At 42.9% G+C, this 22387-nt stretch overlaps 1 protein-coding gene and 1 long non-coding RNA gene across 3 annotated transcripts in view; one reads left to right on the top strand and one right to left on the bottom strand.

Annotated features, from left to right (window-relative positions):
- Positions 1 to 22387, bottom strand: part of LOC137438259 (ankyrin repeat and MYND domain-containing protein 2) — an 821307-nt gene that overhangs the window by 225544 nt on the left and 573376 nt on the right. The window lies entirely within an intron of this gene.
- LOC144888414 (uncharacterized) lies at positions 1214 to 4816 on the top strand. Its single transcript, XR_013620991.1, has 2 exons — positions 1214 to 1265; positions 3965 to 4816. It is a non-coding gene; the product is annotated as an uncharacterized LOC144888414 (long non-coding RNA).

Raw genomic sequence — 22387 nt, 5'->3', positions numbered from 1 at the left:
GGCAAGTCGGCAACGCACTAACGCAGACCTCGCTCGGCCCCGCCCACAGCAACCTCTCTCGGCCCCGCCCATAGCTGCCTCACTCGGCCCCGCCCACAGCGATCTCGCCCGGGCCCTCCCACAGCGACCTCGCTCGGTCCCGCCCACAGCGACCTTGCTCGGTCCCTCCCACAGCGGCATCACTCCGCCCTACACGGCACTATCGATATATTATTCGTACAATGCCGGGTACTTCTGCTCGCTGAAAACAAATCTGTGTGAAACACGCTAAATCATGCTAAATGCTAATCATGCAGAAGTACCCGGCAAAAACGCAATCGCTCTGAAGTACGTGCGAACGCGTAACTGAGTTAATGGCGGCAACGAACATCACGTGATCGCTCTGAGCGAATCAGCGCGCTGCTCTGCTTCCGGTCAGATTCCGGTCATAATATTTCGCGCTGAGATAAAAATATGGTAAAAACATATTATGAAATAAAGTTTTAGGTCAGCCATGTTCGTCCCAGGCTCAATGGCCATGTCTGTGCCAAATATCAAGTACGTGAGCCTCTCCGTTTAGGAGTCTATCGGTAACATTACACACACACACACACACACACACACACACACACACACACACACACACACACACACACACACACACACACACACACAGTGTTTTATATATATAGATAAACCAATAGACTTCATATTCATTGTTGAGTGAAGAGGGTTTGTTTTTTGGTTAACAAAGAAAACTTCTGTATTTTAAAGCATATTTTATTTCATGAATCAAAATGTATTTTATTCGTTCAGAGTGAAGTCTTGGTTATTGCATAAGAGATTGATTGTTTGGAAGATGCTTATGCTTATTTGGTAAATGCGAGTACAGTATTTGAGTGCGATGATGCTTTTGGATTCTGTCACGAATACATTTGTTTTGTTACTTCACAGGGAGATGTCAGCAATAGCTTCGTGTACAAACCACCACCATGTGCAGACAAGCAATTGACTTCCCTTTTGACCGGGATGCTTCGGGTCAATCCAAAAGAAAGACTCACTATGAACGTGAGGGTTTGATACCGTTTTCGACGATTTGATTTGCATGAACAAGTATGTTCACACATGCTGGGGTTGCTGACCTGTTGCTGTGGAGCACAATACTGTTGTTCACTTGTGAAGGTGTTTCCTGATCGTGTTTATATTTGATTCCAACACATTGTTTTGCAGAAGATTTCAGAGCACGCGTGGTTTAAACAAAAAATTCCTTTTTACAAACTTGTAAGGTAAGCAGCCGCCCTTTTGCACTCTTTTAATATCTTCTGTTCGTATTGTTTCTCTGCAAGATGGAAGAGCAAATGATGTATAATGGAAGAGCATGTAAGAGCAAATGATAGAGAGCATGAACTCACAATAGGGCAGCAGGGAAAGTAATGGACAAAATAAACATAAACTTCCAGTTCTGGGTCTGAGTGCGCTAGACTTTGATCCTCTTTCCAGTTTATCAAAGCTAAGTTTTCAAATCGGATCCGTTGTGCCATCAACAGCGCCTTCACAAAGTATTCACACCCCTTGATTTTTTTTCACATTTCGTTGCATTATAGCCTGAAGCTGAGATTTTTTTTCTCATTGACCTGCACATAATACCCCATAATGTCAAAGTGGAATTTATTTTTCGAAATTTTTACATATTAATTAAAAATGAAAAGCTGAAATGTCTTGAGTAAATAAGTATTCAACCCCTTTGCTATGACACTCCAAATTGAGCTCATGTGCATGCAATTGCCGTTGATCTTCCTTGAGATGTATCCATAACTTGATTGGAGTCCAGCTGTGGCCAATTTAATTGGTTAGACATGATTTCGAAAGAAACGCACCTTCTATACAAGGTCCCAGAGTTGGCAGTGCATGTTGGAACAGGAACTCCACCATGAAGTTCGAGGAACTGTCCGTAGAACTCTGAGATAGAATTGTGAGGAGGCATAGAACAAGAACGTAAAAGTCCTTGAGTGGCCCAGCCAAATCCTAGACTTGAATCCCATTGAGAATCTGTGGAAAGACCTGAAGATTGCTGTTCACTGATGCTCTCATCCAACTTGAAAGACCTTGAGCAAATCTGCAAGGAAGAATGGGAGCAAGTCCCCAAATCCAGATGTGAAAAGCTGTTACAGACATACCCAAGAAGACTCAAAGCTGTAATCGCTGCCAAAAGTGCTTATACGAGGGTATTAACTTGGGATACTCAATATGAATGTAAATTACATACCGTTGGACCCCGACATTCGCGGTTGATAAAATACAACCTGCTTCTACATTTGCGGCCCTGTGTCCTGCATATTCGCGGTTTTTGGCGGATGCAGAAATTTTTTCCCGCCCACCCACCCACGGACTGACTTGGTACTAAGTTGATTATCCCTTTTCACCTACGGGTTAGGGATCCCAAGTTAATATTATTAGTATTTTCTGTTTCAGGAAAAGCCTGGTTCACAGAGATGATTGCAAATTCTCCGCATGGGGAGGAGTGGGAGGGGGGGGGGGGGGAAGCTTATAGATGCGATATGACATGGGGAGTTGGGTTGCTTGGTTTGTTACATAATTATTTTATTTATTTTTGATCGGGAACCGTGAGTGATTATTTAATTAGCCATCTATTGTTTCGTTTGAAGTCTCCTGATTCCTTTAGTCCGCACAAGATTAATGTGTAATATATGGGGTGTAAGTCTTGCGCCGATCAGCGAGACTGGTTCATAAAACGTAAGTGAAAATGAACTTTTGTTTTGAATCTAAAATAAAATGAAATTCTAACACTAGGCTGTGATACCAGTACATTTGAAATGATGCAATTTAAACTCAACATTTATATTCGTAAGATAATACAGAACACCGTATCATCCTTCAAGCCATTACAGTTAAAACGTTCAACTATTGCCGGGGTCATGATGGGCTTTGGGAATCAAGCAAGATCGAAGCACAAACTGTTCGTTTTCGATAAAGTAACATGACACTCGCAGCAAAAGAGTAAGCCAAACTTTTGGAATTTTATTTGTAAGAATTTAATGAAAACTATAATCATGTGCATTAGTGTTCGTAAAAATGTAGGGAGGGGTGTACTTACTTTTTCCACATGCATAATTTGCATTTACGTTTATTTAAATTCTTCAATGGACTACAAAATGTAAATGTTTCATGATATTTGTTATATTATATCACCTTTATCTGTCAATATTGTTGAAATTAAGATCAAATAGCTGTATGTTGAAATATGTTGAAAAAGTCAAAACTTTACATAGGGTGTACTTACTTTTTCACGTGACTGTACATGGCACCATGGTTCGCATTGGTTTCAGCTCCATACAGCCGAACACCAATGACGACCCTGAATTTTAATTTGCATTCACTTTTATACATTTTCAGAGAACAGAGAGACCTTCATAATATTCATGGAATCAAAAACATATCCTTTGTTTACTGCTTTGTAGGCAGAGAGATTGCGCAAGATCGAATAAGCTTTGTCAACAATCTCGTAAATTCCCACATTTAGACGCGAGTTAAATGGGACACAGTTGTCTTGAGATTCCGGTGAACTCTTCCACATGCACATAACAGTTCTAAAAGCATCTTCCACTTGTCACGCATAAAACAGTTGTTTGTGCGCATGAACCATCCCCCACCATGCCAATCGACATTTGCGTTTTTTCACGAAACAAGTTTTCAATTCCATTCGCAGTTTGCTTCGACATTCCCAGCTTTTGTGGGCATATTCGAGATTTTTGATTTTCCCCGATGAATCACGAACAGTCGGGAACCTATCCCCCTTTTTCCATCCATTTTAAATTCAGGCTGTAATGCAACAAAAAGTGAAAAAGTCAAGGGGTGAATACTTTCTGAAGGCACTGTATCTTTTCATCTTGGTTGTGTTTTTATGTAATTTTTACTGTTTTTAACCTTAACTCATTGTGGTGTTTTGTCCCTGGTGTTTGTCTAGCTAACTCACCTGAGATGACCTGAGATGATGGTGAGCAGCCACCCTCCAGAAGTGCGAAAAGAGCAGGAGGACCTAAAAGACACCCAGGGACACAGAAGACCCCAAGGACCCAGAAGACTGCAAAGACTCGACAGACTCCAAGGACCCAAAAGGCCAAAAAGATCCGGAGATTTTCGCTCTTTCACGAGCCTCGATTTTGATTACAAAAATATATATTTTCAAAAATAATTAAAACGAGAACTGCCACTTTACAACTGCTGGCAGTGATGACCGGTTTACTCCGCCTTCCCACTTTCATACCAGCCCGCTTTTGATACAACCCCACTTTCATTGGACATGCTTTGACACAACCCCCTTGGATAAAACCCCAACACACACACACACACACACACACACACACACACACACACACACACACACACACACACACACACACACACACACATCAATACTTTCTACTTCCAACTCCACAATGCTGTTACATACTGCGCTCGTCGAATCTTCATGTCAAGGGTCCGACGAGAAGGTGGCAGCAAGGCACAGTCGATGTAGATGTACATGATTGATGTGTAGAACAACGACATGATGTCGAAGGGATGTAGATGTACATGTACCGCTCGCTTTGCATCATCATAAACACACTGAATCTGAGTATAGTTACAAAGGAGAGACTTCTCTTAAATCTTTCAAGTTTTAAAGCTTAATCAATGAGATAATAGGTGGCACCATGATATCGATGGGGAGCAATTTAAGTGACAAAACTTACCTCTCGTACTGCTTCTAATATCTTCTTGGATGTGTTGATGATTCTGATCATTAGTAAAATAAGTTGGGTTGCAGTGAAAAAGAGAACTTGACTACTTGAGTGATATTTTAAAACTGACTTTATTTCCCACATATATACTGGTAAAAGTGTCCCAAAAAGTAATACATCTAAAGTAATATGCCTGGCACCTTGTTGTCTAGGTTCAGGCTTGGTCAAATACATGCGATTTTTTTTTTTTGTATACTGAATCGAGGCTCGTGAAAGAGCTAACATTTACTTCACAAACAAATCAACCAGACAAACAAAATATATAAAAAGAGGGAGCGGAAGATAAGATGGGGAGAGAAGGGGAAGCACACAAACACAACATTTGAGAGCAGGGAGATGTGTGGGAGGGAGAGGGCTTGGGGGGGTGGGGGGGGGAGGCGTGGGAAGGGGGGGGAGGCGTGGGAAGGGGGGGGGGGGGGAGAAGTATAAAACACAAGGACACCAAGGACTTCGAGGACAGAAGTTGGGATTTCAAAAAAGTGGAATTGGGGTGACATTAGCGGGGGTATAAAAGATCAAGGTTTTGGATGGGGGAAGATAAGCGATGGTGGTGAACAGCTGTTTTAAAGACCTGGAGGGTGGAGTGGGATTGAAGAGAGTGAGGGAGTTTGTTCCAGAGGCGGGAGAAAAGAGGAATGAAGGAGTGAAGGTGAGCAGAGAGTCTTGATTTTGGCAGTTTAACCATAAGAGGGTTGCAGGCAGATCTTGTGCGACCTGTAGGAATATTTGCGGGGCAGAGCCCAGAGAGAGCTGGGGGGGGCAAGGCCAGAGAGGAGTCGGTAGAAGACGGAAAGACCACCAACCTGCCTGCGGTGAGTGAGTGAGAGGCCCTTGGAGTTAGCTTCATTGCGGGAGATTCCAATGATTCCGAACGCTTTGGTTTCAACAGTGTGAAGACTAGCTAGGTGTGAGGCAGGAGCACCAGCCCAGAGGGGAGAGCAGTATTCCAGTGAGCTGCGGATGAAAGCCTTGTATGTGGCGAGGAGCTCAGGTGTGCCAAGGGAGGACTTCGCACGACGGAGGATGCCCAGTCGGCGACTGGCTTTGGAGGCCACATTTGAAATGTGGTTTTCCCAGGAAAGATCATGGCAGATAGTGAGACCCAAAAGCTTGAGTGACAGAACTTCTTGGAGAGGATTGTTCAGAAAGTGGATGGGAGGGTTGTCCAGTCGGTCTTTTCGGAGAGACATCTTAAGAGTGTGAGATTTGTCAGGATTGAAAGACATGTTCCACTTGTTTGCCCAGTCAGTGATTTTGTCCAGGTCTGCAGAGAGTGAGGAGGCTGCAGACTGCCGATCTGAGGGATGAAGAATGGAGCGACAGAGAGTAGAGTCATCAGCAAAGAGATAGAGAGGATTTTCAAGAGAGTCAGAGAGATCGTTGATGAAGACCAGAAAAAGCACAGGGCCCAGAACACTGCCTTGGGGAACTCCAGCCTGGACAGGAAGAGGAGATGAGAGAAACCCATTCAGGGCCACACGTTGACTACGACTAGAGAGGAAGTCCGCCAGCCATGCGTGAATATTTCCAAGGATACCAAAAGAGGAGAGTTTGGTGAGCAGAGCGGGGTGCCAGACCGTATCGAAGGCACGTGATATGTCAAGGGAGACAGCTCTAATTTCCTGTTTGGCATTGAGGACCTCCATCCATTGTTGAGAAAGCAGAAGCAGCATGTCCAGAGTAGAGTGACCAGGTCTGATACCAAATTGATGATCAGAGATCAAGCCATTGGAGAAGAGGAAAGATTTCATATCTGAAGCAATGATGGATTTCATGACTTTGCTGATAATTGGGAGAAGGCTGATTGGTCTGTAGTTGCTGGGATCTGTTTTTGCACCTTTTTTGTGCAAAGCGGTGATGTTGGCAGATTTCCAAGCAGATGGCAGATGACCTTGAGCAAAAGAGAGGGTGAAGAGAACAGAGAGAGGGAGTGAAAAAGCGGAAGAACAGGATTTTAGGACCCGTGGGCTGATGCCGTCATATCCAGTTGCAGAATCAGAGTCGAGGGTTGACAGAAACTGTTCCACCTTGTCAGGAGGAAAGGACACAGAGTCCAGGAGCAGCTGGGTACGGTGGGTACAGAGAGGGATGGGTTTGGGACACAAGATTTAGAGGCAAACACAGAGTTGAGGCATTCAGCTTTTTCACGTGCGGAGTCAGCCGTGTGGCCGTTTGAGGTGAGGGAGGGGATGGAGGGGGAACAAACACCAGAAACAGATTTGACCAGCTGCCACCAGGATTTGGAAGAGGGAGACAGATAAGAGAGTTCGGTCCTGAGAACGGAGAGATATTGTTTCCTGGCTCTCCTGAGGGTGGACACACTTGTTTTGGGCTTTGTGAAAGGAAATAAGATTTCCTTCCGTTGGATTTGCTTTCCAGGAGACTAAAGCAAGTTGTTTCTGGGCAATAGCCTCACCACAAGAATCCGTGTCCCATGGACGGGAGGAAGGGTATGACAACTGAAGACGAGATGGGATAAATCTGTGCATGAGAGAGAGCAATTTACTTTGGGAGAATTCCCAGGATTAGTTGATGTCAGAGGCAGTAGAGATGGGAGACCAGTCCAGATGATTGATGGCTGCTTGAAGACTGTGCCAGTTGGCCTGAGTGAAATGCCAGACTCGTCGACGCTGAGGAGGCTCTCTGAGAATGGTCAGAGAGATGTCCACTTTAACAAGCACATGATCAGATGAGCCGATTGGAGCAGAAGAAGAGCAGCAGACATTTTCAGGGAAGTTAGACATAACCAAGTCCAGAAGAGAAGATGCACCGTTGACTGAGATCCGGGTCTGGAAATTGACAGATTGTGTCAGTCTCAGTGAGTCACAGAAGTCCTTTGCTGAAGAGCCATGGCTGGTGAGAGAGGTACCCACACCCAGCCAACTGGCATGGTGACAATTGAAATCACCACATATGAGGAAGAGAGAGTTGGGATGGGTAGATAGAAGTTGGTCCATATTATCAGACAGCGAGATGTAGATGGAGTCATCACTGTTTGGTGGACGGTACAACACACACATGAACAAAAGGTGGAATTGTGAGTAAATTATATTGATAATTGTGAGTAAATTACAAAGCCACAGAATCAAGAGATAAATTTGACATTTTCTCAGAATTCTGTCCAGTTCAATGGGGGGGGGGGGGGGCATTCGGGGGTGTCTGGCAGGCACACCCCACCACTGAAAATGTCTGGCAGTGGTCATTCATGATACCTTGGACTATACCGAACTATTTCCTGTAGGTTTCACCGGGTTAACTCACAGGAATGATCGAGCTCAATTTTGGGGGTGGGGGCATTTGGGGGCAATTGGACATGCACATGGACCATTGTTATATACATGAAAATTGGTTAACTTTCCAGCTAGGCTGACCCCCTTGGGCTCTCGGTCTATAAGGATAAACCCCAGTGTGTAATTGCCCTGTGATTCCCCCCTTCATTGTTATTGCATCAAAAGGCGTCACCATAACAACAACCCTAATCGCTGACAGCATTACCAGACATGCAGATCGGCAAAGGAGCCCCACCCAGCTGAACACTCCTGAAAGACGACTAGACGCTGCCCCTTCCACCCCCCCCCCCCCCCCCGACGACTCGTAACAGGGAGGCCACGCCCCGGCCTTCGTGATTGAGTAGCGCTCGATGATTGCACAGTGTGACATCAGTCCAGTGTGCAATATTCGAGAACTGGAGAAAAAAAGACACCTTTCGCCATTTTGGCTGTCTTGGTGCTGGTGTTTGTTGGAGGCGGTCACTTGGTTGTTTTGCGTGGGAGGACGATGGGCTCTTGTCTGTGTGCGCTGGAGTGATCATCGGAGCCATGTTAACACGGAAGGATTGTGCGTGCTTGCCTCACGCCGGTGGCTGGCTACAGGCACGATTCCGCGCGATCTTGTGCGTTTCCCGCGCAGTGGTTTGAGACGAAGACCAGCAAGCCTTTCCAGCCATTTGGGGACACAAAGCTAAATGCTGGCATTATAGAAAAGGCCATTATTTATTTTATTTTGCTTTTGTTTCCCCTTGTTTGTATATGAGTCTGATGGAGACGTCTCAATTTAGGAGGTAGTTTTTTACCTCAACACTTTTATTGCCTTTGCATTCATTTTCATTAAATCATCGTTGGTCGAATTTTACTTTACTTGTCTTGTTTTGTTTCTGTGTTTGTGGGTCGAGTCATTAAACCTATCGGCCGTCCGATCAGGTAAGACTTGGAACCTTCCCGCACGCACCAGAAATTATCCCGCCAGGTTCGAAATATGCCTTGGAGTTGGAGCTCGTTTCGGTTATTCGTCTGAGGCTGGTCTTCATCGGCCACGGACAGGACAATATTTTCCCACATTCCACTTTACACATTTTAAAATCCGAGGGTACCTAAAACTGAGATCAACATTTTCTATGATAAGTGTCGAAGTTTTAGAGTTATTTTGGGGGAAGTTTGCACCATATTCATGGATTATGAAGTTTATGTGCACTGGTAATCTCTCAGGTATTGAGGACGTTTCCAAATGAGATATGCGTTCGTCAGATTGTAGCACAGCTGAATCGTCGTGATGTTGACATTGATCCTCATCGCGAAGACGTTGCAGAAATAAGAGGCAGTTGTCATCCTTTTCTGCTTATTGGACGTTGGTTCTTTCCAGACTTCGTGCAGTCTACTCGGTGCCATCTCCGAGTAGGTATCTATGATGACCCAGTTGCTGCGATCTGTTGGGTACGTGATAGTGACACTAGTTTATGTGCGCGGTCGGTGGGTTTCACTCTGACCCACTGGTCCACTGCAAATGAAGGTAACTTCGCTCTCGACCGCTTGTCTGTTTATTCCTTCATTTTCTGTCGCTTTGGGATAGACTTTTCTGTCCCTTCTAGTTACGCCCTATCATTAGCTCCGTGGGCATCTTTCCGGTCAACGACTGAGCCGAAGAGTGATACGAGCGCAACAGAGTATGGATAGCCTGATTGAATGTCTGTCTATCAGCCAGACTTGCTTTGATGCTCTCTTCGACGACTCTGTTGAACTTCACCTCACCGTTGCTCTGCAGATTACACGGTGTAGTTCAGCCGTGTTCGATGCCATTGGCCTTGAGGTATTGGGAGAATTCCTCAGATGTAAATTGAGGTCCGTTGTCTGTCGTAATGGAATCAGGAAGTCCCCATCCCATAAACATCTTGTCCAGAATGCTGATAATGGACAAAGTTGTTGTCAAGCTCTTGTGGCCTCGCTCTCAGGCCATTTGCTGTGAAGCTCATGGATTACGACTAAGTACTTCTGGTTGTGAGGTGCAACTCGTACCTCAACAAAGATGTCCAACTGCAGCTGTTGCCACGGTTTCTCTAGACATAAAGTAGCCTGAAGAGGAGTAGTACATGGATCTGCTTTCTCGCTGAGGACGCATGCTTCACAATTCTTCACCAACTATTCGATTCGTGTGTCAATACCCACCTTTCTGTTTCCCGGGATGTCCTTCGTGAGCGAGATGCATCATGCACTGCTGCAGTTATTTTGGGATCATCGGGTGCTGCGGGTGGGACAACCTTCATCAAATGCGGAGAGCTCATGTTGAATCCTGTCGTAGGGTTGAAGCACCTTTGTGATTTGTTGAGGCCAGTCCATTTGGAGAAAACTGCACGCTCTTTGGACCTTCCCCCAGACATTGATGTTTTTGATGTCGTGAACAAACTTTCGTACATGGTTGAAGGTTGTGATCAAGTTTCATTGAAATCGTGTGTGTAGTTTCAGAGAAGAGAGCAAATACCAATTTGGGTGGGTCAAAAATCCCCCGGGGACCCCCACAATGAGCGCAGATTTTGATGTAGTCAATTCACCTTTGTTAGGTATCAGACACGAAGCTTGTGGCCAGGTTTCATTCACATTGTGTGTGTAGTTTTGCAGAAGAGACAAATACCTATTTGGGGGTGGGGGGAGAGAGAAACCCCCCCCCCCTTAATGAGCGCAGATTTTGATGTGGTCATACACCTTCGTCTGGCATCACATATGAATCTTATGACCAAGTTTCATTGAAATCGTGTGTTTGGTACAAGTGATAATCATTGAAGTGTTTACAGACTCATTCACTCACTCACTGACTGGGTGACTTACCTGCGGACCAGACTGAAGTCCGGGTGAGCTAATAATACACTTGCTTGTCCGTCCGTCTGTGTGTGACATTGCGTAACACCCATTGCTTGTTAATTATATTTTAAATCATAATTAATGGCTCGCCTGACTCCACCCACAATTTCAACCTGAAAAATATCACATGGCCACCATGTTTGTGCTATGCTTAGTGAAAGGCATCTTCAGAGGTGTCATATTCACAATCGCCATGCTCTCTGTAAGTTTTCCGTTTTTTACAAAATGAGCAAAGTCACCATTAAAAGGATCATCAAATATCCAAAGATTGGGGCTGATATGTGTCCCAAGCCAGATGAAGATCACGGTCCGTATCAGCCTCAGCGAACCAGGCAGGGCTCTGTCGTCCATACACCGCCCAAATAACTGGCATTCCCTCAAGCAGGGCTTTTACCGTGGACCTTATGTGGGTTAATACTATTATTCCCGACTATTTTGTCTTAAAAAAACTCGAACAAGGACCATAAAACCCAACTCCACGGGGTTTCCGCATATCTCGTGGGATTATCAGTTGGACAGGTGACTGTGGTGGTCCATGACATGTAAGAGCTGTTTTTTGAACATGATTTATGTGAAATCCATGATAGCATGATAGAGGAAGGGAAAAGCGTTAAATATTCTGCTGTTTCGAGGAGGTTATGAAGAAATGTGTTATAATCGAATTGTGGAATGCCCTTTTGATTTTGCGGATGTCTTAGTTTGGCGCATGTGTTTGTTTGGCGGATGTGTTAGTTTTGCGGATGTCTGAGTTTGGCGCATGTGTTTGTTTGGCGGATGTGTTAGTTTGGCGGATGTCTTAGTTTGACGCATGTGTTTATTTGGCGGATGTGTTTGTTTGGCGGATGTGTTTGTTTGGCGGATGTGTTTGTTTGGCGGATGTGTTTGTTTGGCGGATGTCTTGAGTTTGGCGCATGTGTTTGTTTGGCGGATGTCTTAGTTTGGCGCTTGTGTTTGTTTGGCGGATGTCTGAGTTTGGCGGATGTGTTAGTTTGGCGGATGTGTTTGTTTGGCGGATCTGTTTGTTTGGCGGATGTGTTTGTTTGGCGGATGTGTTAGTTTGTTGGATGTCTTAGTTTGGCGCATGTGTTTGTTTGGCGGATGTGTTCGTTTGGTGGATGTCTTAGTTTGGCGCATGTGTTTGTTTGGTGGATGTGTTTGTTTGGCGGATGTGTTTGTATGGCGCACAAGTTTGTTTGGCGGATGCCTTTGTTTGGTACATGCGTTTGTGTGGCGGATGTGTTAGTTTGGCAGATGTCTTGGTTTGGCGCATGTGTTTGTTTGGCGGATGTGTTAGTTTGGCGGATGTGTAAGTTTGGCAGATGTCTTAGTTTGGCGCATGTGTTTGTTTGGCGGATGTCTTAGTTTGGCGCATGTGTTTGTTTGGCGGATGTGTAAGTTTGGCAGATGTCTTAGTTTGGCGCATGTGTTTGTTTGGCGGATGTGTTAGTTTGGCGGATGTCTTAGTTTGGCGCATGTGTTTGTTTGGCGGATGTGTTAGTTTGGCAGATGTCTTAGTTTGGCGCATGTGTTTGTTTGGCGGATGTGTTAGTTTGGCGGATGTCTTAGTTTGGCGCATGTGTTTGTTTGGCGGATGTGTTAGTTTGGCGGATGTCTTAGTTTCGCGCATGTGTTTGTTTGGCGGATGTGTTAGTTTGGCGGATGTCTTAGTTTGGCGCATGTGTTTGTTTGGCGGATGTGTTAGTTTGGCGGATGTCTTAGTTTGGCGCATGTGTTTGTTTGGCGGATGTGTTAGTTTGGCGCATGAATGGAATTTTCATATCCGCTAACTGAATTGAACCACCATCTATTTTTGAGGTCGACATCGGCCAAAAGGTCAACATAGGCCAAATTTCTAAAATTGTAAATTTTCATCCGATTAACTTAATTTGAAGAAGATTTGCATATCAGGTCACATAATTCAACCACTAACTATTTGTAAAGTCAAAAGGATGCTATACTGAGCACCATTCTACTTTCTTCTCTTTTACCAAATGTCGCTCTGTGAGTGATTTTTATCTTGCCAAAACGAAGTTTTTGCAAGATGTATTAGTCAGCTTGTATGTTTGTTTTTTATCTTGCCAAAACGAAGTTTTTGCAAGATGTATCAGTCAGCATGTATGTTTGTTTGTTTGTTTGTTTTTTTGTTTTTTTGTTTTTTTGTTTGTGGTTAATCATTTTTTTTTCACGTTTAGATCACTCTGTAGACCACAGTTATTATTGGAAACTCCTGTAACTTCGCATATCAGAGTCCTATAGAGATACCCTTCAGCACACAAAATTTTGAAGGTCAAGGTCAAAGGTCAAGGTCACTTTGCGGTCAATCATGGAGGTCAACGAAACCCTTATTTTTTGAGTAACTTTGATCGGATCGTCTCCAAACTTCATGGGAATCTAGTATATGGTCCGGCGCTCAGCTGATTAGTTTTTGGTGGCGATCGGCCTTGACCTTCATGGTTAGCGCTGGAGGTCGAAAATTATTGACCCCAAGGTCAAATTACGAAACCCTTATTTTTTGAGTAACTTTGATCTTATGATCTCCAAACTTCGTGGGTATATAGGGTGTGGTATGGCGCTCAGTTGATTAGTTTTTGGTGTCGATCGGCCTTGACCTTCAAGGTCATTTTGAAGGTCATTCAATTTTGACCAAAAGGTAAAAATTTTCACGTTTAGATCACTCTGTAGACCACAGTTATTATTGGAAACTCCTGTAACTTCGCATATCAGAGTCCTATAGAGATACCCTTCAGCACACAAAATTTTGAAGGTCAAGGTCAAAGGTCAAGGTCACTTTGCGGTCAATCATGGAGGTCAACGAAACCCTTATTTTTTGAGTAACTTTGATCGGATCGTCTCCAAACTTCATGGGAATCTAGTATATGGTCCGGCGCTCAGCTGATTAGTTTTTGGTGGCGATCGGCCTTGACCTTCATGGTTAGCGCTGGAGGTCGAAAATTATTGACCCCAAGGTCAAATTACGAAACCCTTATTTTTTGAGTAACTTTGATCTTATGATCTCCAAACTTGGTGGGTATATAGGGTGTGGTATGGCGCTCAGCTGATTAGTTTTTGGTGTCGATCGGCCTTGACCTTCAAGGTCATTTTGAAGGTCATTCAATTTTGACCAAAAGGTAAAATTTTCAAGTTTCAGTTACCATATCGAGTAGTACCTCAAATTGAAGCCCTTGTTGAGTGCTTTCCAAACATATAACTAGTTTGACAATGTGACGTCATTTGACGGCGTTATGACGAAAAAACTGCACTTTTCATGTATATTGTATTGCTTTAGTTCGCATTGTTTAGGTCACTCTGTAGAGCACAGTTCCCTTTGGAAACTCTTGTAAGTTCGCATATCAGATTCTTTTAGAGATACCCTTTAGCACACAAAATTATGAAGGTCAAGGTCAAAGGTCAAGGTCACTTTGCGGCCAATCATGGAGGTCGACGAAACACTAATTTTTTGAGTAACTTTGATCGGATCGTCTCCAAACTTCATGGGAATCTAGTATATGGTCCGGCGCTCAGCTGATTAGTTTTTGGTGGCGATCGGCCTTGACCTTCATGGTTAGCGCTGGAGGTCGAAAATTATTGACCCCAAGGTCAAATTTTGAAATCGTAGGTACCATATCGAGTAATACCTCATATGAATGCCCTTGATGAGTGCTTCCCAGATCTGTAAACAGTTTGACGCTATGACGTCATTTGATGACGTCATGACGAAAAAACGGAATTTTCATGAAAAAATTATTTCCTCAGTTCTCATCAAAATCTTTCAATATTTCATGTGCGTTGGTCATGAAGACATACTATTCACCATACGAAATTATTAAGGTCAAGGTCAAATGGCAAGATACGGTTCACCCTGTGGGTGACATATGTTCATTTTTTTGTTTTTTTGTTTTTTATCTTGCCAAAACGACGTTTTTGCAAGATGTATTAGTCAGCTTGTATGTTTGTTTTTTTGTTTGTTATCTTGCCAAAACGAAGTTTTTGCAAGATGTATTAGTCAGCTTGTATGTTTGTTTTTTTGTTTGTTTTTTTGTTTGTGGTTAATCATTTTTTTTTCACGTTTAGATCACTCTGTAGACCACAGTTATTATTGGAAACTCCTGTAACTTCGCATATCAGAGTCCTATAGAGATACCCTTCAGCACACAAAATTTTGAAGGTCAAGGTCAAAGGTCAAGGTCACTTTGCGGTCAATCATGGAGGTCAACGAAACCCTTATTTTTTGAGTAACTTTGATCGGATCGTCTCCAAACTTCATGGGAATCTAGTATATGGTCCGGCGCTCAGCTGCTTAGTTTTTGGTGGCGATCGGCCTTGACCTTCAAGGTCATTTTGAAGGTCATTCAATTGGGTCAATCATGGAGGTCAACGAAACCCTTATTTTTTGAGTAACTTTGATCTTATGATCTCCAAACTTGGTGGGTATATAGGGTGTGGTATGGCGCTCAGCTGATTAGTTTTTGGTGTCGATCGGCCTTGACCTTCAAGGTCATTTTGAAGGTCATTCAATTTTGACCAAAAGGTAAAATTTTCAAGTTTCAGTTACCATATTTACCACAGTTATTATTGGAAACTCCTGTAACTTCGCATATCAGAGTCCTATAGAGATACCCTTCAGCACACAAAATTTTGAAGGTCAAGGTCAAAGGTCAAGGTCACTTTGCGGTCAATCATGGAGGTCAACGAAACCCTTATTTTTTGAGTAACTTTGATCTTATGATCTCCAAACTTGGTGGGTATATAGGGTGTGGTACGGCGCTCAGCTGATTAGTTTTTGGTGTCGATCGGCCTTGACCTTCAAGGTCATTTTGAAGGTCATTCAATTGGGTCAATCATGGAGGTCAACGAAACCCTTATTTTTTGAGTAACTTTGATCTTATGATCTCCAAACTTGGTGGGTATATAGGGTGTGGTATGGCGCTCAGCTGATTAGTTTTTGGTGTCGATCGGCCTTGACCTTCAAGGTCATTTTGAAGGTCATTCAATTTTGACCAAAAGGTAAAATTTTCAAGTTTCAGTTACCATATCGAGTAGTACCTCAAATTGAAGCCCTTGTTGAGTGCTTTCCAAACATATAACTAGTTTGACAATGTGACGTCATTTGACGGCGTTATGACGAAAAAACTGCACTTTTCATGTATATTGTATTGCTTTAGTTCGCATTGTTTAGGTCACTCTGTAGAGCACAGTTCCCTTTGGAAACTCTTGTAAGTTCGCATATCAGAGTCTTTTAGAGATACCCTTTAGCACACAAAATTATGAAGGTCAAGGTCAAAGGTCAAGGTCACTTGGCAAGATACGGTTCACCCTGTAGGTGACATATGTTTATTTGTTTTTTTGTTTGTGGTTAATCATTTTTTTTCACGTTTAGATCACTCTGTAGACCACAGTTATTATTGGAAACTCCTGTAACTTCGCACATCAGAGTCCTATAGAGATACCCTTCAGCACACAAAATTTTGAAGGTCAAGGTCAAAGGTCAAGGTCACTTTGTGGTCAATCATGGAGGTCGACGAAACCCTTATTTTTTGAGTAACTTTGATCGGATCGTCTCCAAACTTCATGGGAATCTAGTATATGGTCCGGCGCTCAGCTGTTTAGTTTTTGGTGGCGATCGGCCTTGACCTTCATGGTTAGCGCTGGAGGTCGAAAATTATTGACCCCAAGGTCAAATGTTGAAACCCTTATTTTTTGAGTAACTTTGATCGGATCGTCTCCAAACTTCATGGGAATCTAGTATATGGTCCGGCGCTCAGCTGATTAGTTTTTGGTGGCGATCGGCCTTGACCTTCATGGTTAGCGCTGGAGGTCGAAAATTATTGACCCCAAGGTCAAATGTTGAAATCGTAGGTACCATATCTTCGCATATCTTCGCATGTAACTTCGCATATCAGAGTCCTATAGAGATACCCTTCAGCACACAAAATTTTGAAGGTCAAGGTCAAAGGTCAAGGTCACTTTGTGGTCAATCATGGAGGTCGACGAAACCCTTATTTTTTGAGTAACTTTGATCGGATCGTCTCCAAACTTCATGGGAATCTAGTATATGGTCCGGCGCTCAGCTGATTAGTTTTTGGTGGCGATCGGCCTTGACCTTCATGGTTAGCGCTGGAGGTCGAAAATTATTGACCCCAAGGTCAAATGTTGAAATCCTTATTTTTTGAGTAACTTTGATCGGATCGTCTCCAAACTTCATGGGAATCTAGTATATGGTCCGGCGCTCAGCTGATTATTTTTTGGTGGCGATCGGCCTTGACCTTCATGGTTAGCGCTGGAGGTCGAAAATTATTGACCCCAAGGTCAAATTTTGAAATCGTAGGTACCATATCGAGTAATACCTCATATGAATGCCCTTGATGAGTGCTTCCCAGATCTGTAAACAGTTTGACGATATGACGTCATTTGATGACGTCATGACGAAAAAACGGAATTTTCATGAAAAAATTATTTCCTCAGTTCTCATCAAAATCTTTCAATATTTCATGTGCGTTGGTCATGAAGACATACTATTCACCATACGAAATTATTAAGGTCAAGGTCAAAGGTCAAGGTCACTTTGAGGTCGCTTTAGACATTATATAAATGACGTCATTTGGTGACGTTATAAGGCAAACACGTATTTTTCAAGGTCACTCTCTAGAACGATTATCATCGGAATATCTCGTGGGCAGACATTCCTCAAAGAGTCGCTTCTAGTGGATAGCAGTTCTGTTCACCTCAGTGTGACCTGAAGCAAGTCACTCATGTTCACATTTTGGCAAGATACGGTTCACCCTGTGGGTGACATATGTTCATTTGTTTTTTTGTTTGTGGTTAATCTTTTTTTTTTCACGTTTAGATCACTCTGTAGACCACAGTTATTATTGGAAACTCCTGTAACTTCGCATATCAGAGTCCTATAGAGATACCCTTCAGCACACAAAATTTTGAAGGTCAAGGTCAAAGGTCAAGGTCACTTTGCGGTCAATCATGGAGGTCAACGAAACCCTTATTTTTTGAGTAACTTTGATCGGATCGTCTCCAAACTTCATGGGAATCTAGTATATGGTCCGGCGCTCAGCTGATTAGTTTTTGGTGGCGATCGGCCTTGACCTTCATGGTTAGCGCTGGAGGTCGAAAATTATTGACCCCAAGGTCAAATTACGAAACCCTTATTTTTTGAGTAACTTTGATCTTATGATCTCCAAACTTGGTGGGTATATAGGGTGTGGTATGGCGCTCAGCTGATTAGTTTTTGGTGTCGATCGGCCTTGACCTTCAAGGTCATTTTGAAGGTCATTCAATTTTGACCAAAAGGTAAAATTTTCAAGTTTCAGTTACCATATCGAGTAGTACCTCAAATTGAAGCCCTTGTTGAGTGCTTTCCAAACATATAACTAGTTTGACAATGTGACGTCATTTGACGGCGTTATGACGAAAAAACTGCACTTTTCATGTATATTGTATTGCTTTAGTTCGCATTGTTTAGGTCACTCTGTAGAGCACAGTTCCCTTTGGAAACTCTTGTAAGTTCGCATATCAGAGTCTTTTAGAGATACCCTTTAGCACACAAAATTATGAAGGTCAAGGTCAAAGGTCAAGGTCACTTTGTGGCCAATCATGGAGGTCGACGAAACACTAATTTTTTGAGTAACTTTGATCGGATCGTCTCCAAACTTCATGGGAATCTAGTATATGGTCCGGCGCTCAGCTGATTAGTTTTTGGTGGCGATCGGCCTTGACCTTCATGGTTAGCGCTGGAGGTCGAAAATTATTGACCCCAAGGTCAAATTTTGAAATCGTAGGTACCATATCGAGTAATACCTCATATGAATGCCCTTGATGAGTGCTTCCCAGATCTGTAAACAGTTTGACGCTATGACGTCATTTGATGACGTCATGACGAAAAAACGGAATTTTCACATTTTGGCAAGATACGGTTCACCCTGTGGGTGACATATGTTCTTTTGTTTTTTGTTATCTTGCCAAAACGAAGTTTTTGCAAGATGTATTAGTCAGCTTGTATGTTTGTTTTTTTGTTTGTTTTTTTGTTTTTTTGTTTGTGGTTAATCATTTTTTTTTCACGTTTAGATCACTCTGTAGACCACAGTTATTATTGGAAACTCCTGTAACTTCGCATATCAGAGTCCTATAGAGATACCCTTCAGCACACAAAATTTTGAAGGTCAAGGTCAAAGGTCAAGGCCACTTTGTGGTCAATCATGGAGGTCGACGAAACCCTTATTTTTTGAGTAACTTTGATCGGATCGTCTCCAAACTTCATGGGAATCTAGTATATGGTCCGGCGCTCAGCTGATTAGTTTTTGGTGGCGATCGGCCTTGACCTTCATGGTTAGCGCTGGAGGTCGAAAATTATTGACCCCAAGGTCAAATGTTGAAACCCTTATTTTTTGAGTAACTTTGATCGGATCGTCTCCAAACTTCATGGGAATCTAGTATATGGTCCGGCGCTCAGCTGATTAGTTTTTGGTGGCGATCGGCCTTGACCTTCATGGTTAGCGCTGGAGGTCGAAAATTATTGACCCCAAGGTCAAATGTTGAAATCGTAGGTACCATATCTTCGCATATCTTCGCATGTAACTTCGCATATCAGAGTCCTATAGAGATACCCTTCAGCACACAAAATTTTGAAGGTCAAGGTCAAAGGTCAAGGTCACTTTGTGGTCAATCATGGAGGTCGACGAAACCCTTATTTTTTGAGTAACTTTGATCGGATCGTCTCCAAACTTCATGGGAATCTAGTATATGGTCCGGCGCTCAGCTGATTAGTTTTTGGTGGCGATCGGCCTTGACCTTCATGGTTAGCGCTGGAGGTCGAAAATTATTGACCCCAAGGTCAAATGTTGAAATCCTTATTTTTTGAGTAACTTTGATCGGATCGTCTCCAAACTTCATGGGAATCTAGTATATGGTCCGGCGCTCAGCTGATTATTTTTTGGTGGCGATCGGCCTTGACCTTCATGGTTAGCGCTGGAGGTCGAAAATTATTGACCCCAAGGTCAAATTTTGAAATCGTAGGTACCATATCGAGTAATACCTCATATGAATGCCCTTGATGAGTGCTTCCCAGATCTGTAAACAGTTTGACGCTATGACGTCATTTGATGACGTCATGACGAAAAAACGGAATTTTCATGAAAAAATTATTTCCTCAGTTCTCATCAAAATCTTTCAATATTTCATGTGCGTTGGTCATGAAGACATACTATTCACCATACGAAATTATTAAGGTCAAGGTCAAAGGTCAAGGTCACTTTGCGGTCAATCATGGAGGTCAACGAAACCCTTATTTTTTGAGTAACTTTGATCTTATGATCTCCAAACTTGGTGGGTATATAGGGTGTGGTATGGCGCTCAGTTGATTAGTTTTTGGTGTCGATCGGCCTTGACCTTCAAGGTCATTTTGAAGGTCATTCAATTTTGACCAAAAGGTAAAATTTTCAAGTTTCAGTTACCATATCGAGTAGTACCTCAAATTGAAGCCCTTGTTGAGTGCTTTCCAAACATATAACTAGTTTGACAATGTGACGTCATTTGACGGCGTTATGACGAAAAAACTGCACTTTTCATGTATATTGTATTGCTTTAGTTCGCATTGTTTAGGTCACTCTGTAGAGCACAGTTCCCTTTGGAAACTCTTGTAAGTTCGCATATCAGAGTCTTTTAGAGATACCCTTCAGCACACAAAATTTTGAAGGTCAAGGTCAAAGGTCAAGGTCACTTTGCGGTCAATCATGGAGGTCAACAAAATCCTTATTTTTTGAGTAACTTTGATCGGATCGTCTCCAAACTTCATGGGAATCTAGTATATGGTCCGGCGCTCAGCTGATTATTTTTTGGTGGCGATCGGCCTTGACCTTCATGGTTAGCGCTGGAGGTCGAAAATTATTGACCCCAAGGTCAAATTTTGAAATCGTAGGTACCATATCGAGTAATACCTCATATGAATGCCCTTGATGAGTGCTTCCCAGATCTGTAAACAGTTTGACGCTATGACGTCATTTGATGACGTCATGACGAAAAAACGGAATTTTCACATTTTGGCAAGATACGGTTCACCCTGTGGGTGACATATGTTCTTTGTTTGTCTTGCCAAAACGAAGTTTTTGCAAGATGTATTAGTCAGCTTGTATGTTTGTTTGTTTGTTTTTTTGTTTTTATGTTTTTTTGTTTTTTTGTTTGTGGTTAATCATTTTTTTTTCACGTTTAGATCACTCTGTAGACCACAGTTATTATTGGAAACTCCTGTAACTTCGCATATCAGAGTCCTATAGAGATACCCTTCAGCACACAAAATTTTGAAGGTCAAGGTCAAAGGTCAAGGTCACTTTGCGGTCAATCATGGAGGTCAACGAAACCCTTATTTTTTGAGTAACTTTGATCGGATCGTCTCCAAACTTCATGGGAATCTAGTATATGGTCCGGCGCTCAGCTGATTAGTTTTTGGTGGCGATCGGCCTTGACCTTCATGGTTAGCGCTGGAGGTCGAAAATTATTGACCCCAAGGTCAAATTTTGAAATCGTAGGTACCATATCGAGTAATACCTCATATGAATGCCCTTGACGAGTGCTTCCCAGATCTGTAAACAGTTTGACGCTATGACGTCATTTGATGACGTCATGACGAAAAAACGGAATTTTCACATTTTGGCAAGATACGGTTCACCCTGTGGGTGACATATGTTTATTCATTTGTCTGTCTGTTTATTTGTTTACTTCCGACACCGAAGGTGGATTCTTCACCATTGAGAGATCGGGTGAAAACCGATATATAACATGATGTCAAAAGAAGTTATGGACGAGTTATGAATAAACTTGGTGGACGTGTTGGTTCGGTGACAAGAACAATAGATTGTGGTTCATGTCCGAATCCAGATCCGGCCTATCAGTGGATACAAAACGTAAACTGTTCACCTGATGGAGGTATGCACTCTACCGAGTGCCTTGCTTTTCTCTGTAACCGTTGGTCTGATTGACAGGAAATTTTCAGCACAGGTGCGCCCCTCTTTTATGAAAATTATGATGTGAAAGCGAAGAGACAATGATGTTGCGAATACAGTAAATTATGTTGTGGTTTTTACTTCAACAACGTTGTTGTTGATGTACTGTACGATGGACGCTTGCTTGACGAGTATGTACCACGTGGTAACAACGGAGATGTGACGTCACAATAGTCAGGTTTGGTTCACAAAAAACTGTTAAACTAGCAATAATCCCACGCGATGTGTGACGTCACAATAATCGGCTTTAAAGCAACAAGTAGCTGGTTACGTTACTAGTTCTTTGACCGTTAGCAGGTATCGGACGGTTTTCCTGAAGCACCTGTTATTTTTCGATTACGAAAGAGAATGCAACGAAGGTAACGTGCCTGACACGGTTTTGTTTCTCAACATCAAGTGAATTTAATCTTTTAATGTCGAGTATAACCATAACTCAGGTGCGAGAGGTGTAAAACACATGGACACTGCTAGAACT

This window comes from Myxine glutinosa, chromosome 12 (assembly GCF_964187855.1).
Source record: "Myxine glutinosa chromosome 12, kmMyxGlut1.1, whole genome shotgun sequence".
NCBI lineage: Eukaryota > Metazoa > Chordata > Myxini > Myxiniformes > Myxinidae > Myxine > Myxine glutinosa.
Note: the sequence above shows the minus strand (reverse complement) of the source record. Positions and strands in the feature narration are given on the sequence as shown.